Consider the following 14,519-nt stretch of genomic DNA (forward strand, 5'->3'; position numbering starts at 1 on the left):
GTCACTCTTAGGAGTATCGGCATTTTCAGTGTGTTTATTTTGTGGTTCTTGAATGAGAGCTTCATCTGGCGCCTTACAGGAAGTTATTTGTTTCGTATTTTCTTTACACTGATCGCAAATAAATAGCTGTCTTTTAGCTTTGGGCAATTTAGTAAGGTTTATCTTGGTACAAGAATTACATATCAACCCGAGGCATTTAATGCATTTGATAATCGTTTCTTCATTATTGCCACAAATTTTACATTTTAATAGACCCGGAATGATTTCTTGCTGATCCATAATGTGGACTTAATATGCAATTCTGTATAGTTCTAAAATTGTTCTGCTACCTTTAGTGCACTTTTAAGCTTTCTAGTACTTTCAGTGATTAAGAGATTATCGAGCCACCTGTGGGGTGGTACATTGTTTGACCATTATTGCTTGCGGCATTGTCTTAAGATTATTTGGAGCACTCGTCTTACTTCTTAGTTGACTACCTACGTAGGCAGCATTTACACGTGGTGAATCCCAAGGGGTTTATCCCGACAGCGATATATCCTGAAAGTTCTTGTTGTTGGTAATTAATGTGCCCAGCTCAGAGAACTCCCTATTTTCATCTTAAAATACAAATAATATATTACCTGTGTAAATCCAGTATTTGAGTGATGTATCCTCTTGTTCAGCTCACAATGATGAATGCAACCATACTAAATAATAAGTTAAACTTTAAGGAAAAGTTAGTAGATATACCTGAAAACGAAGAGCACTAAAATCAGGCGACTACACTAGCTGGCGCAAGCGCACAACTCTTATGCTACTATATTTGTTTCTTCTGCGGGGAACCTTGAAACTTGAGGAGTTTGAAGGCAAGCTATTATGGGTAGGCACTTCAGGATTAGGAATAGATGGATAATTTTGACAGTGCACGTACATACTGCCAGGTTTCTGTTGATTTCTAATTGTGGTAGGTATCAGTTGCATGTTTGTGTCAACAATACGTTGCGAAGATACACGATTCTGCCCTCTGAGAGAATGAGAGATAGAATTAGATCTGATAGATGGCGCTGCTATTGTTTCTGGAACAAATTCTTCAGCATCTGGTCTGAGGACTGGATCTGCAGCAACTTGATGAACATAAGAAGAGCGAGGTATTGGAAGGCTCTCAACCATTGCCTTTAGCTCAAGCAGCATGTGGTAGAATTTGCACTGTTGGTCTTCTATTCGGAAAAGATGCTGCTTAATATCATCATTCTCTCTAAGTTGTTTTCTCAACATTTCTTCCAGAGTAACAAATGAGATTTCTTTGTTCGGGGATATTGTAGGCAGGGGGAGCGGATAAGAAATGTCCTCAGTCTGTTTGGTGGCATCTAAGCTTGATTTCCTTGTATGATGAAAGGGCTTCGGAGATGGTAATACATTGACAAAAGGAGATGAAAAATTTTTAGAGCTGCATGGGAGATCGGCATTTGTTGGGGTATTCTGACAGTTTAGCTTATGTTGACTAGAAGGAGACTGTAAATTTGAACTTTCATTGTTGGCTTTTTTACAGGACATCTCCAATTATTTTTTAAAGCACTTGATGACTTCGAAAAAATTTTAATCAATGAACATAAATCACAGTTAATGATACTGCAACTTTTACAGATAACCCAATTACGAACTGTTTTTTGACATCCATTGCATGATACTGCTTCTTTAGGTGCCATGCTGAAGATTTAAAAAAAAATGACTGAGTACCAGTAAATAGAAAATACAAACAAGCAGGTGTTCCGTTATCGACACAGCAGGGTACCGTAGCGAAAAGTTAGAATGTCTGAGTAGCTGGACTACAGGTGAGATTGACGTAGGTGTGGCTAACGGAAAAATTGCTGGAGGGCTACAGGACTTGACCCAAAGCAGGGACAATGCCAAGGTCACAAACGGTTTTATGACAAAGAAGGCACTACTTTCAAAGGTCAACCAACGTTTCTGTATGTAGCTACGCTAAGCAAAGGCTAGCGATAACGTTGCACACTATAAACTTAAATCTGAAATAAACAGTACCTATCTTTACGAAGACTTCATAAAAACCATCCAAGCTGCCCAATATTCATCTAATTAACATGTCGGTGCACCACTTTACAATAATTCCGTTTAAAAAGCACATAAATTATTATAAAGCAGGAGCTAAATTACAGACGGCTAACACCTAGGCCACCTAGCGAAGAAGATGAGATGGATGTGGTTTTCGTCGGTGCAATTTTTAGCTGGTTTTTTGTGGCCCAGTATTGTAATTTCTGCATTGCCTGATTACCGATGTTTTCCAGTTGGACTCTGGAATCTGCCTCAATAGTAACAATGAGATCGTCCGCAAAGGCCTGGGCCTCAGCCAGCCCCAAGTCCTGGCACAGGAAATCGTCCACTCTTCCACTCTTCTGCCTGAAAGGTAGTCTTCCATTGCTTTGTATAAGTTGATTGGTACTGCAGCTTCTCTCAGTCTGTTCAGGACGCTCGGGCACCAAAGTGAGTCGAACGCCCCGGCAAAATCGACTGAAATGACCAATAGATATTTTTTCCTGCACTCTTGTGCTTTCCTAAGCAGATCTCCAAGGGCATCCACCGTAGAGGATCCTGACTTAAAGCCAAACTGATTTTTAGCTGCCAGGCCTGCCCTTTCATAGTGGTATAATTTACTGACTACTGAGAGCAGAGCGATGGGTCTGTATGATGATGGACATTCTGGGTTCTTAGTAGGATTTTTCAGAATTAGCTTGGTGTTTGCAGTTTTCCACGCCGCAGGGAATTTCCCTGTTTCCAAACATCTGTTGTAGGGGGTGAGTAGGATTTGCGGTGCAATTTCTACTATTTTTTTCAGTATCTCCGGTTCGATCATATCAAGTCCCGGGCATTTGCGGTTTTTGATCCTGGTAGCAGCCGCACCGAGTTCCTCATGGGTGAAGAGGGGCTCAAGCGCATGGGTGATATATTTTTCATTTTCTTCGCAGATCTTATGTTGTTCTTGCAGAGTTAGGGTCGCGGATTCCTTGAAAATTGTGTTGAGTATATTACCCATTGATTACTCCCAAGTGGTTGTATAGTCTCCTTGCAAGGTCCTGGTGGTGCTGGTCACCTCCCCCCGAGCAGTTTGTTTGTAATCACCTTGTAAACTACACCCCAGGGATCAGTTTGTCCTGTCGTGGATAGTAGACGCTCCCAGGAATGCTTCTTGCTTTTCTGTATCGCGTCCGTATAGTGATTTCTGGCTTCTCGAGAGCTGTCTTAAAGCCTCCACTTCATGTGCGGGCCAAGTCCTATGGGCTCTCTGGAAATCTTTCCTAGCTTTTTGCATCTGCCATCGAAGCACTATTTCTGGGGTCCACCAAGGAACAGCACCAAGTTTTGGGTTTTTTTCCTTTTGATTGTTCGATCGCTAATGGTTTGTATTAGATCTGTGGTCCCCCTCAGCAGGTCATCCAGGTAATTCTGTGGGTTTATGCTGGCTGGATTGCTTTCTATGTCTGTGATGAGCAGGTTTTTGAATGACATCCAGTCTGCTTTAGCAACTGCATATCTGTTTTTCTGTTGGTTTGTTAGTGTTACTGTTGTCAGTTGTCTGATTATTTTAAAGGTGATTGCACGGTGGTCTGAGGTAGTCCATTCCTCCTCCACCTTCCAGTCAGTCACAAATCCCGCCAAGTTCCTAGTGGCTAGGGATACATCAATCGTAGCCTCCCAGAGGGTGTTGCAAAAGGTTGGAAAGTGGTGAGGTTGATTTAGCACTGTCAGCTGTGATCCTGCCAAGTAATCCTCAAGGAGTTGACCATTTTGGGTTCCACACCTGCCAGGGGTAGTACTGTGCCATGTCGGGGATCGACAGTTCGCGTCAGCTCCTATGATGACTTTTTGGTTTGGTAGGATGTCCTGCAGGCATTGAAGAGAGTCGATTGCAAAATCTATCTGTTATCCTGGTCTACAATAGAGTGCCACAACGTACAGGTTCCCTAAAGCTGTATTTTTGTGGTAAGTGTAAGTGTGTGTTGTTCTCTTACGGCACCAGGGGTTCCCCCCATCTTCGCGTTGCTTTCATTGTGTTGTACCAGTTCACTGGGAAATGCCAGAGATTTAAAAGTGTGTGGGAATTGTTCATGTGTTGTGTTCTGTACCGTTGTTCATCTGGTCATTTAGCCGTTGGACCCCTGTTGAGGCCCAACGTTGTCCCACTTACGCTCAGTGGAGGCAGACCAGGAACCCAGTAGCTGTAGATTCACTCTGGCAGGTCCTGCCGCTTAATTTCCTGGGATTTCGGCGGCTAGGACCTTAAAAAAAATAAATAAAATAAAAAAAAATAGTAATAATAAAAACAAATAAATAAAATAAAAAATATATAAAAATAAAATAAATAAATAAATAAAAAATAAAAAATAAAAAATCTGAGCTATCGTAGTGGTAATATCGCTTTGGTTTGCTAGGCCGAGTTTTGGGCCTAAGGTAATTTTATCATATTAAGTTTTTGACGTGTGGGGCTTTTGCTATGATGAAGGTAGAGAGGGGGAGGGAGACCGAAGATTGGATGGAAAAGACAGAAATATGGGGCCAATAGAGTAGATAGCCCCAGTTTTCAGTGGGGCATGCCCATGCCCCACCAGAGTAGGAATTTGTGGGTGGAGGAGAGGGAACAAAAAATGTTCCCTCTCCCCAAGGAAGTGGGAATAATAGGTGAAGAGGGCTAGGGTGTCCTCTTCAGATCGCCATCAGGCTGTTTGCAGCTGTGCTGCATTTAGTCTGTTTTCTACTGTCTGTGCTGCATTCCCCCGTCCTTGCTTTTCTCTTCCGTGTGATCAGCACTCTTCTTATCCAAGTACTGGTCCTCTGCGGGATTTCAGTTTTTTGTCACATTTTGGCACAATTCTAATTTCTGCCGAAACCGTGGGGCAAAATCAGCCGTTCACATCCACTATCCCGGCACCCTGCGAAAGTGTCGCCGACGACTTCCTTGTCACAAGAGAAACTATATTCGTAACGCAGAGGCACACGACATTCAGTTACGTCTTTTAAGTTTTTGTTTTCTCATTTGAGTGTAGTAGGGAGATGAGTGATGTGAATAGTAGGTGGTCGCGGGAGGGCAATTACTGCCAGAGGCATAGAGTGCGACAAAGGGGGAGGAGTTGAAAGTCAGCCTAGGAAAGTTTGAGGAAATGTGGGGGAGGGAATACAGAAAACATGATAGAATCAGTTGTACCACAGTAGACGCTGCGAGGAAGACAATATAGGTGTTGGTTTTGCCGTCGGTCAGCGAGGGAGGTCAATGAGAGAAGACCTGATGAGAATTTCATGGTCAGCAGAGTTGCCGGAAAGCTTAAGCACGCTCAATCATAAGCAAATCTATCCATTGTCAGCACACAAAGGAAGCACCCCACCCCAGTCAAGGTCGCCTAGATACTTTCGTTGCGGCCAAGATAGAGTAACTGCACTCTCCAATGCTATGTCTATGGCGGCGTGGTGACCCGGCCCACAGACAATAGCGCCAGATAAATAACGAAAATATCCTAGCGGAAAACGCAAAAAATGAAAAATAAACTTACTCCCACGATAGTCCACACGACGAGGAATCGGTTACTATATCTTTTAAAACGAAACTCATTGTTAACATTAATTTTTTAAAAGCAAAAATCTGAAACAGTAAACATGTGCGATTAACCAAGTAGCTTCACTTGCCGCTCTCCCTGGGCAGAGAGGAGACAGAGACTTGTCTGAGACAGAGACAAAGCCGCAGAATGGCTTCATCGGTGTCATGTCCAAGCAGTGTCGAATCTGGTATGAAGGTCAAGCTGCCCATCCCGCTCCAGGGTGGGATATGTTAGCTGGCAGTGGGGAACCCACCAGGCGAAGGGGTGGGAGAGACGCACATTTACTTCATTCAAAATTTGTATTCTCACTCTACTTGTATGCTTTTTTTTTTAATACTTTTTTTTCTTATTTTATAGTTTTTTTTCCAAGTTATATATACTATATATACAGGGTGTCTCAAAAATACATGGCATAGCTTCAGGAATGAGTTCCTCATATGTAGACAATAAAAATGTTTTATATCAACATAGTTCCGGAAATGCTTAGTTTCCGCGTTTTGAAGGTCTGTCTATGACACTTAACTGTTCACATCACCTTATAGTAATTGTTCAAAATGTCCACCTTCTGCCTGAATACAGGCCTCACATCGACTTCTCATGGACTCGCGAAGACGATGACAAATTCCTGGCATGTTTCGTATTGTCTCACAACCTCCCACAGTTCGATTGCGGAGAGTTTCCACATCAGCTACCGGAGTCGAATCCATCAATGACTTTAAATGGCCCCACAAGAAGAAATCTAATGGTTTAAATCAGGAAGTGTGGAGGCCAGGCAGTTGGTCCACCTCTACCTATCCACCGACCAGGAAACCTTGTATTCAGGTAATTGCGGGCTAGGTGGCTGAAATGTGCTGGAGCGCCATCGTGCATGAAGTGTGCTTGTTGACGAATGATCAGTAGCATGTCGTCCAAGAAATCAAGCATGTTGTTTTCCAGAAAGTTTCTGTACGCCTGTCCTGTGAGTTTGTTTGGAAGTACATGGGGCCCAAATAACTTATCACCAAAAACACCTGCCCAGATGTTGAGGCTGAACCGCTGTTGGCGATGTGATGGAAGAATTGCATGTGGGTTTTCCTCAGCCCATACATGCTCATTGTGAAACCGTTGAATTCCGTCTCGTGTGAACTGTGCTTCATCTGTGAATATCACTAAGGCAGGAAAGTGAGGAGTTGTACCACACTGCTACAAGAACCACTGGCAGAACATTACTCGCACAGAGTAATCTGCTGATGACAAGGACTGTACCCGTTTCAGATGGTAAGGATACAGTTGGTGCTCTCGCAACACTCTCCAAATAGTCGAACATTGAACAGCCAGTTGCATTGCTGTTTTGCGTGTGCTGATTCCAGGAGTGGCATGCACAACATCCAAAATCTCCTCCTCTACTTTAGGAGTCGTAGATCTTGTTCGTCCTCTGTTGGCAGCACGAGGTGTAAAGGTGCCATGTTCACAAAGGCGGCGATGGATACCTTCAAACGTTTTCCTGTGTGGACATCTTCGTTCTGGGAACCTTTCGTGGTACAAACGACGAGCCTCCAGAGTATTGCCGTCCGCCAAACCGTACATAAAATGCATATCCGCTTGCTTCTGATTTGAGTACATGGTCGAATGGAAAACCAATAGATTCTGTCAGTGATGAAGGAAATCATCACTGACTTATTACCTGCGAGAGATAAGACATTCCGTTAATAACTCGGGAACCAAGCATTTCCGGAACTATGTTTATGTAAAATATTTTTATTGTCTACATATGAGGAACTCATTCCTGAAGTTATGCCATGTATTTTTGAGACACCCTGTATATATATATATATATATATATTTTTTTTTTTTTTTTTATTTCACTCAACTTATTCATCTTTTTCTCACACACCAGGAGGGGATGCAATGACGTGTAGTGTAAATTTATATACTAATTAAAACTATGGTTAGTGTACTTAACTGTAGCATTTATGGTTTGTGTTCTTTTTCTCACACGCTTACACTTTTATTCATTCTTCTAGCTCTCATCTCATTTATTTCACTCTTACCTTCTGCACTGCACTCTCTGGGCACCTCAACTTACTGTTATTCTTCAGTTGTGGTGCAGGCCTAGCCACAAGTTTAGTAAAAGTTTGTTAGTACAGTATATATAAAGTAATGTAAGTTATTTTTAACTTTGTATTTTTTCGGCCAATTACATTTGCTCTTCCTCTCGTTCTCATTCACTTTCCCTCATGGTAAGTCACTCTTTGTTTCATCAAAACTTTCCCTTTTACCATAATTTCTAGTTCACGCAGTACCCAGCCTATTCATTCTATCTTTCATTCTCATTCATTCATTCTTCTGTTGCGCAGGCTTTTTCTCCGTTATAGTGTGTGCTTGCCAATGTTCCAAAGCTCCTCGGTTATGGTGTGATATGTTAGTTGATCAAGATTAGCTGGGAACTAAATGGTCTTTGGCAAGAATGTACACTAATATTTGCATCCAGAGAAACCTGGCTTTCATATGATTGTCTAGCAGTTAAATTAGGACAAAGATCTTGTATTCTGAAAACTTACTCAGATGGACGTTGAGCAAGCCTGCAACATCGAAGACCGCGTTGTGATTTTCACTTGGGCTCCTTTCTATTTGATTAGAACCAAAAGCGCCACCTTAACTGCTGATAGATTGATAACTCTCCCCTTCAACTTTAAATAATAAATTTCTATTAAAATTATGTCATTGTTAATTTTAACATGCCTCAATGATTATATTTGAATTGTATTTCCCTCGCCCACTCCCCCATTAGACAACCATCCCTTTATCCACAATAGGAACCTCCCCCCAATATCAAACCACATTCTCTTGCTTATGAACAAAACATCGTGTTGGACCATGTCAAAAGCCTTTCTAAAATCAAAGTAAACTATATCAAAATTAATCCTTGCATCCCATTCCTTTGTAAGTAAGTGAAGGTTAGTTAAACAGGACCTACCCTTAAAAAACCATGCTCTAACTCATATTATTGCTATCAAGATAACCTTGCACTGTATCCTTAATCGGATTCCATAATTTTTCCTGACATATAAAATCCAACTTAGGTAGCAGTGTCCAGATCTCTTTTGGAACCCCCCCCCCCCTCTGTGTATGAGAAATATTTATTCATTTCTAATCTTCAAGGACGTTGCTTGAATCTGTGGGGGGTGGGGATTTAAAATACTTATTTAGTACATATATTTTATCTTTTTATATCCTTTTTCTTATATATTTTTATCTATCCCCTTGTGATTAGATCCCCTTTAGAATAACTCCCCACTTGCGCATCTGACTATTAACTTCACAGAAAATTCTAAGTTCAAGGGGAAAAGCTGTTAGATGTATTTAATTCCCTTTGGATAGGCTTGTGCTCAGAACAACAAAAAAAAACACACAATGTTGTATATAAAATTCAGTTTATTATACATATTTACATGAGTGTATTAAAACCAAAATAATTAACTCATACATAAAACAACATGATTTAGTCTCACCTACATATATATATATATATATATGTAATGTAAAAGTTAGGCAAAAGAAATAAATAAATATAAATATAAAGCTATCATTAGAGGCAGCAAATGCACATCCTCCACATGAAGCCCAAATATATCTGATAATTAAAATATGCTGATGTTTTTATTTTATTTTATTTTAAATATCAGATTTATTTTAATTATCAGATATATTTGGGCTTCATGTGGAGGATGTGCATTTGCTACCTCTAATGATAGCTTTATATTTATATTTATTTATTTTTATTACTTTTGCCTAACTTTTACATTACATTATATAAATTAGTGGTAGTAGTGGGTTGATATGCTAAATAAGCAGCGCCTGTGCCGCCATATATTCTTTTCTTTCTATTATATAAGCTGGTTAAGCTTGCATTATGTCAGTGGTGTGGCTCTGATCTAGAGTGCTGTCTGTTCTATAGATTATTTCTCGCTGCATAAGGACCACCGCCATGCGAATCCTCTGCATGGGTTGATCTATCGGAGAATGGAAGGGTGGTTCGGTTCTTCGATATTTCTGCCTTTGCGATGATTTGTATGACGATTGAAATGGAGCGATTCCATGACCATTATTGGCCTCGTGGTCCTCTGTCGATATGGGGCATAATGGTCAGTCTATTATTTTGATATTTTAGTTTTTTGGTAGTTTCTTTATCCCCTTTTTGGTGATATTTCACGTCTTTTGGAACAGGTACCTTCGAGGGGGGTACCGCTAAATTATTTATAATTGGCATTATTTTAAATTTACATCGTTTTTATTAATTGGGTTTAATGGGCTAAATTATACAGGGGATTATCGACTACCTTTTTGTCTTATTATCTTTACTTTCCCTTCCCTGTTTGTTTATTTATATTATTTTACGTTGCGTTTCGCTCTACATTTTTGCCGTACTACTGGCTGATGTTTTTATTTTATTTTATTTTAAATATCAGATTTATTTTAATTATCAGATATATATATATCATAATCACACGTCAGTTATAATCATTACTAGCTGATATCAATCCCTTCCTTTCTAGGTATATTTAATCCTGCATCATTTAAATACCATTAGTAAGAAATATCAATTCCATTCTATCCCTTTCTACATATGTTTAATACTGCATCATCTAAATACATTAATAAGAAACATCAATTCCACCCTATTCCCTTCCTACATATATTTAATACCGCGTCAATTAAATACCATTAACAAGAAATATCAAATTCATTCTATTCCTTTCTACATATGTTTAATCCTAGTATATTAAAACCAAAATAACAAATATCGATCCTTTACTATTCCCTTCCAAAATATCATATAGATATAATAAATTTCCCCGTTTGTTAATGTCTTTCCTTCCTGATTCTTCTCTAAACTATCTTTACAATTAGGTATTTCTAGTACATATCTCACAGTATTTTTTTTTTTAAAAGTCCTGCTAATCAAATTTCGGGGTTCCTACAGTTCTTTGTGTGTCTGAAGGTACTACTACAATATAGCCACTTACTTGTAGAACTCTGCGGGGCGTCACCTTTCATCTTTCCGGTTAGGTACTGCTTATCTTCACTGTCTGGGGCGGCATCTTACTATCATCGAATAATTTGGCACGGGTAGTAGGGCTGCCAGGTAGATTTCGGCTTCATTTATTCAGCCCGCTTGATGCACTTCTTCTGTTCCAGAATGGCTACTCTCATGTCGGTCGGTGTTCCGATTCCATCCGGTTCAGCACTTTGCCTTCCAAGATTTCAGGAATCTTGATCTTTAACGGCAGATTTGATTTACCTTTTTCTTGTGAGAGACTCGTTTTGTCTTTCACTATTTCTTCCCAACTCCTAGACTTTCCAAAGAGCTAACATTGACTATGTTCCACTTTCTCCTCGTCCACTTACTTGTCACAGGCACTTTCTATCGACATTTCCTTTCCCCTTCATTTTTTCTTACTACTCGATTCCCAGTACACTACACAACGCTACAGTACTACACTGTCCTATACTTTTGTACACTTCTTTACACATCTGGACTGCCCGACTTACTTTCTTAAAATCATCCCTCTCCCTCTCTACCCACTTCTTCATTCCAGGAAAACTCTCCTTTCAACTTTGTGTCTTTGACTAACTCATCTTCAGAAACACCGACTAAAACCTCAACTCTGTCTCTTAAACCATTTTAACTCACACCGCCAAAATCTCAACTTTGTGTCCTCCTAAACCATTTTAACTCACACCGCCAAAATCTCAACTTTGTGGCCTAAACCATTTTCACTCACCCCACCAAAATCTCAACTTTGTGTTTCTAAACCATTTTAACTCACACCGCCAAAATCTCAACTTTGTGTTTCTAAACCATTTTAACTCACACCGCCAAAATCTCAATTTTGTGTCTCTTAAACTATTTTCACTAACCCCACCAAAATCTCAACTTTGTGCCCCTTTCCAATCCTTTCACTCCCTTTTTCCTTCATCTTACTCCCGATTTTGCCACGCCTATTCTCAGTGATTCCTTCCAATCCTATATCTACTTTCGGATTTTTTTTCATTCCATTTGTTGGAAAACTCTTATTCCGCCTTCCTAGTAGCACGTGATCAATACTCCCCTTTTTACAACCTGCTGGATCTGCTGCCATCCGGTGTGCCCTTTGATGTTTGCCGAACATCCAGAAAACAACTCTTCTCCTCTCATATAACGGCTTGTCTCCATAGCGTTCCAAAACCACAAAAAATGACATTAGTGACCACAGCATCTATCTTTGGAAACTTGTGTGCTCTTTAAGAACCCACTTCCTGTTGACGACCTACTAGGTTCGACCCCTCATAAAGCTTAATTTGCCTGTTGTTGTTGGACCCATGCCGCTTTACAGTAGTTTTTTCCCCGCTTCTAATGGAAGTAGATGGCTAATGGCTCTGCTTTTATTACTTACACCCATTAAATTTATATTCCATGCTGAAAATTCGTTATTATTGAAATTGACGATATTACCATCTTATCCTACTAGCGGCAGGATCCATAAGGAAAACTAACTTCCAAAGTCTTTATAAAAAAATTTTATTTTTGTAAAATTTCTAATCTTACAAATCTAAAGGAAGCCTCCGTTATTATGGATAAGAATTAACAATTGATAATTTCTACTCAAAAGCAATTTCATTTATCACTGAACAGTTGTTAGCTGAACTAACAGAAACTTATATTCTTGTGTGAACTGTGCAAAGAACCCGTTCAATTCAGTCATCTGTCCTCAGGTCACCTATACTGATATTGCTGCTCTTCTATTATGGACCAATATGGTTCATCCTTTCCTTTCCTTTTAGTGTACATATCATGAAAGAAAGTATTATCTTCTAGGAGCTCTTTCCTCTTCATCAGACTTCCTGAGCAGTTTTATTTGCTGGTACCAATTTCATCAATTCTTTGGTTATTGATTTCAGTTTTCATCTTGAGCCCTATCTTTTCTAAAGATATGGTGCAGCATGTAATGTCCAGAATTATTTTATGGACATTACATGCTGTACCCTATTGTGGACATTACATTTCCCACCTTATATGTCTATGACTAAGAAATTCTGACTGATCCCATTGCCATGGACTCGAGTAATGTCCAAGGGTGTTAAGAAAATGAAGCTTCTCTTTTCTTCCCCAATTTAGAATAACAATGAAGTGTTATTCTCTTATCTTTATAATTTCAATGGAGACTGAATATCTAAAATAAAATTTATGTTCAGGTACAAATATAGTCTCTTGCATGCTACTGTATAATGAAATGTTAATGAAGTACGAGACAATAAGAGCATTTAAGATTTTTTTTTTTGTTTCCAGCCATCTGTTTTATTCGCTGATTAATGTTAATGTTCACAAAAAGCTAAAATTTTTAATAACGGTACGGCCCGTTAGCGGCATGCTGAAGGCTAAAACGCAGCAGACACGCACACGCTATTAAGAATTTGAAATAATCGCCAGACATCACGACACATGTACCAACCTGATAAGGGCTCGGTGTCAACAAGACAATCACGTTAAGGGGTCAGTGCTCTTTGAATGGGAGACAAATCTTCCGTATAGGAGGTTTGGGATACTTTTTGAGGCGGTGTTAATTCACCGACAGTCTGCACCATCTCTTCACGACCGAACGGGGAAAGGGAAGCAGCAGGCCGACGCCGACCCATTTCGCTTCATACTTTAGTATACCTATTAACGCTGACATGTTATACTTGGAAATAAATCGATACAGCGACCTTTATGAGTGTTTCTAGGAACACTGCATCTTAAGTGGAGAATATGCATGTTGATAAACGCAAGTAGTAGAGCCTATTGATTTCCGTTACTAGGTAAAATAATGTCTGGGGCTTCTCCCCCCCCAGCTTTGAATACTTGAAATTTCATTTCCCGATCACTAAAACTATAGGGCTATTTTGGTTTTGAAACTTCTTCGGAAAAGTTCTGGATGAGCGGTGAACTCAAATGTTTCCAGCAATGAAATATTAATTACACCAAAAGTAGAAAATCCATTTCTTTCTCCAGTGTAATAGACAAATTATACAAGGATTTTTTTTTCTGTAGAGAGAGAGAGAGGAAATGCCACTCATACCTTCTTATTTTGTTGTATTTTTGAAGTATGGTGAATCTTCTCATTTGTTATACTTGCATTCGAATTTCCAATGGACAGTTTTACCCAAACACCACTAATTTAAAAGTTATACAGATAGAATAAGGTTCTCAATGCTTCACAATACTGCAACAAAATTCACATAAATGGTCTGTTTATAGTCCTGGATGGCCACATAAGGTCAGAGTTTACAAGAGAGAGGAAAGAATATTAGAAGATTTGAATGTATGGATTTGTTAACTGTACTTAAAATTGACCACTTGGCTACGTTGGATGACAAGAAGCGCATACAGTTAAGCACTAAACCAGGTTAGTTATTGTATTTATTGAGTTGCAAATTACCTAATGCCATCCATCACTCAAGTGCCTGACAATGATAGAGCAATATGAAAACAGAGGCTACACAGTGCTCTGAGACAGCAAGGTCAATTAAACAGATACCTACTGGGGTGGGAACTAGTGGATACTTTATGTTTGAAGTTCTAGGAAGACAGACCCAGTTCCTAGTAACATCAGTATAGGCGGTCATAACGGATCTGGGCTTGGGAGACACCATATCTGGTTCCAAATGACACTTTAATATTACAGAGAAAAACTTTGCAGTAGAAAAAAAGTATATAATTCAATGAAAAATATTCAAAACTGCTTCAATTTATCAACATTTTAGCGTAGTGATTTTCTTATCCACACAATGACACTCATTACAGAATTGTAGATTCCAAAAATAATGGCTTAAGGAATACTGTTTGGCTATTTTCAATAAGAAACGTAATGGTATTCAAAAATTAAAAAGAACAAATTTCTATGCAGATTGTTTTTTTTGTCTATTTTTAAATAG

This window comes from Mastigoproctus giganteus, chromosome 4 (genome assembly GCF_048544385.1).
Source record: "Mastigoproctus giganteus isolate SK-2022 chromosome 4, ASM4854438v1, whole genome shotgun sequence".
Lineage (NCBI taxonomy): Eukaryota > Metazoa > Arthropoda > Arachnida > Uropygi > Thelyphonidae > Mastigoproctus > Mastigoproctus giganteus.